The sequence below is a fragment of the Arvicanthis niloticus genome, chromosome 25 (assembly GCF_011762505.2).
Source record: "Arvicanthis niloticus isolate mArvNil1 chromosome 25, mArvNil1.pat.X, whole genome shotgun sequence".
Taxonomy (NCBI): domain Eukaryota; kingdom Metazoa; phylum Chordata; class Mammalia; order Rodentia; family Muridae; genus Arvicanthis; species Arvicanthis niloticus.
The window spans coordinates 9,559,829-9,563,168 of record NC_133433.1 but is presented as its reverse complement, the minus strand read 5'-3'; the positions used below and the strand labels follow the sequence as shown (position 1 = coordinate 9,563,168).

Here is a 3,340-nt window from a genome sequence, read left to right as displayed (position 1 = left end):
TGTCATGGAATGGATTAATTTAAACAATGGCCAAGTATGATCTGTCTGGCCAAAGGCTGAAAAGAAGATAAAACAAAAGCAAAGGCACAATGAATATTTAAGAAGAGAGGGAAAGAGACAAAAAGGAGAAAGGGAGAGAGGAAAAAAAGGAAAGACAGAAAGATTAGTCATTAGTTAGCTAGCTGGAGATGTTTTTAAAAAAAAAGAAAAAAATCCCTAAAAGAACCTTCCTGAGGTCATGTTCTCATCTTACTGCTGCAGCCTCCAGGGCTATGTTCTATCCTTTCAGTCTGAGACTGGCCCATAAGAAAAAAGAAAAGAAAAGAAAAGAAAAGAAAAGAAAAGAAAAGAAAAGAAAAGAAAAGATTATCTTTTCTTGCTCAGTACCTACATTGGAACCATCAAAAAAAATTATTACAGTAAACTGTAGCCATGAGGGAAATTGTACACAACCAGGCTGGACAGTGTGGCAACCAGATTGGCGCTAAGTTCTGGGGGTGAAAAGCGATAAACACGGCATCGACCCCACGGGTACCTACCACAGGGACAGCGACCTGCAGCTGGACTGAATCTCTTTGAACTAAAATGAAGTCACAGCTGGCAAGTATGTCCCTCGAGATATCTTGGTGGATCTAGAACCTGGAACTATGGACTCTGTTTGCTCAGATCTTTTTGGTCAGATCTTCAGACCAGACAACTTTGGTTTTGGTCATTCTGGGGCAGGCAACAACTGGGCTTAAGGGCCACTACACAGAGCGAGCTGAGCTGGTTGACTCGGTCTTGGATGTGGTGTGGAAGGAGGCGGGGAGCTGTGACTCCCTGCAAGGCTTTCAGCTAACCCATTCGCTGGGTAGAGGCACAGGCTCTGTCATGGGCACCCTGCTCATCAACAAGATCCGAGAAGAATATCCTGACTGCATCGTGAATACCTTCAGCGTGGTTCTCTCACCCAAAGTATCTGACACCGTGGTTGAGACCTACAACGCCACCCTGTCTGTCCATCAGTTGGTGGAGAACGTGGATGAGACCTTCTACATTAACAGCGTGGCTCTCCAAGACCCAAAAGCTCACCACACCAACCTATGGAGATCTGAACCATCTCGTCTCAGCTACCATGAGCAGTGTCACCATCTGCCTCCATTTCCCAGGCCAGCGTAATGCTGACCGAAAGCTGGCTGTCAACATGGTGACATTTCCACATCTCCATGTCTTCATGCCTGGCTTTGCCCCTCTCACCAGCCATGGAAGCCAGCAGTACCGGGCCTCACTGTGCCTGAACTTACCCAGCAGGTCTCAGACGCCAAGAACATGATGGCCGCCTGTGACCCTCGCCATGTCGGGTACCTCACAGTTGCGGCTGTGTTCTGTGGACTGATGTCCATGAAGGAGGGAGATGAGAAGATGCTCAATGTGTACAGTAAGAATAGCAGCTACTTCGTGGAATGGATCCCCAACCATGTCAAGACAGCTCTCTGTGACATCCCACCATGTGGCCTCAAGATGACAGTCACCTTTCATTGGAAACAGCAGGGCCATCCAGGAGCTCAAGCACATCCCAGAGCAATTTTCGGCAATGTTCCGCCGGAAGACTTTCCTCCGCTGGTACACAGGTGAGGGCATGGACGAGATGGAGTTCACTAAAGCCGAGAGCAGTATCAGCAGTGCCAGAATGCCACCGCAGAAGAGGAAGAAGATTTCGGAGAGGAGGAAGAAGAAGAGGCCTAAGGCAGAGAGCCCTGTATCACTTCAGGCTGCCTAGTTCCCTCAGCTTTCTCCAACTGCCCTTTGTCCTCCCATTTCTTTCTGCTGCCTCTGTCCTGGTTTTGTTTTATTTTGTTTTGTTTTGTTTTCTTAAGGGGGGCGGTAAACAGTGCCTGGCACATGGCAGACACTCAATAAATATTTGTTTATGGGGAAAAATATCAAAAATAGCAAGTCTGATGGGAAAGTCAAGGGAAAGGCAAGCAATTTGATCTAATGGTGTGCTTAAGGTTGAAAGTATTTGTAAGTTCCTTGTTTTCTTATTCCCATAGAAGTTTCAAGGCAGGGCTCCTTGTCTCATTTCTCTGTTTCCATGAAGGAAACAGAGAAATAGTGCCAGGCCTTCTGAGCAGGTGTTGGCTGAACTCTATCTAAAACTTTTATCGGACCAGAAAAGCAAAACATAGATATGAAGAAATGGAGCAAGCGCTGGATTTTGATGGTCCTTAGAGAATGGTTCTTAATGAGTGACATTCTAGAAGCTTCCTCTTACTGCTGAACACAAAATAGCAAATAAAACTTACTGTCAGGTGGATTTGATCTTGAAATGAGCAAGCAAGCAAGACAGCAATCAACCGGCATCTTACAACATCTCGACACAAGAAAAGACTGCCATGCACAAGTGGTGAGCACATTCTTCCCCATTCAGAAAGATAACAATCGATAAACTCAAACCAGAGGGTTCTAAGGTGGGTGTTGGATAGAAAGTTGAACTTCTAAATGATGCAGTTTTCTATCTTTTTCTTACTTTTTTTTTTTTTTTTTTTTTTTTTTTTTTTTTTTTGATACTCTCATGGGCCTAGACTAGTTTCTGGACTCAAAGTTGACCTTGGACTTTTAAACCTTTGACTCCACCTCACAACTATGAAATGCTTTTAAATTTTAAATTCAAAGAATGTTTGTTTGTTTGTTTGTTTATAGCCAGGGCAGATTTTTAAATTCTCTCACCTAAACCAAAATGCTCTCAAAAAGCAATGCAAATATGTCAAATTAAAATCGGAAGTAAATATAATTTTTAAAAGTAACTTCATCAAGGGCGGGGAGGTGGGAGTTGGTGAGTGGGGGCACATCCTCATAGAAGCAGGAGGAAGGGGGATGGGATGGGGGTTTCTGTGTTGGAAATGAGGAAAGGGGGTAACATCCGAAATGTAAATAAAATATCCAATAAAAAATTAATTTAAAAAAGTAACTTTAATGGGAAAAGTTATTTTACACATTTCAGTGCCAATTTTATTCATATAATTTATTTTATCAGCATATAACTGAGTTTTAATGAATGAAAGAGGAAAATTTTATTATACCTGGGGAAATGTATGATTATATCTGCTTACATATTTTTAAGCCCTTCCTCTGAGCTTCTTACACCTAATTTGGGGAGAACTCAACCATTTTACAAAAAAGTTTTACTTACAGTTCCAATAGTTCACTGCATAAATAGCAAAATTTAGGAACGCAACTCAATGTTAATGTCTTTATTCCAGATCTGAAGCAGTCAAAATAATTTCAGAGAATTATCACTTAAAATATTTCTTGTCTAATACTATCTCATAACTTGTATTTAAATATTATTAGATAGCAT

At 42.0% G+C, this 3,340-nt stretch overlaps 1 pseudogene; it reads left to right on the top strand.

The window, feature by feature from the left end:
• Window positions 1–432: 432 nt before the first annotated feature.
• On the top strand, window positions 433–1,725 carry LOC143438376 (tubulin beta chain pseudogene; annotated as a pseudogene).
• The last annotated feature ends 1,615 nt before the right edge of the window (window positions 1,726–3,340 follow it).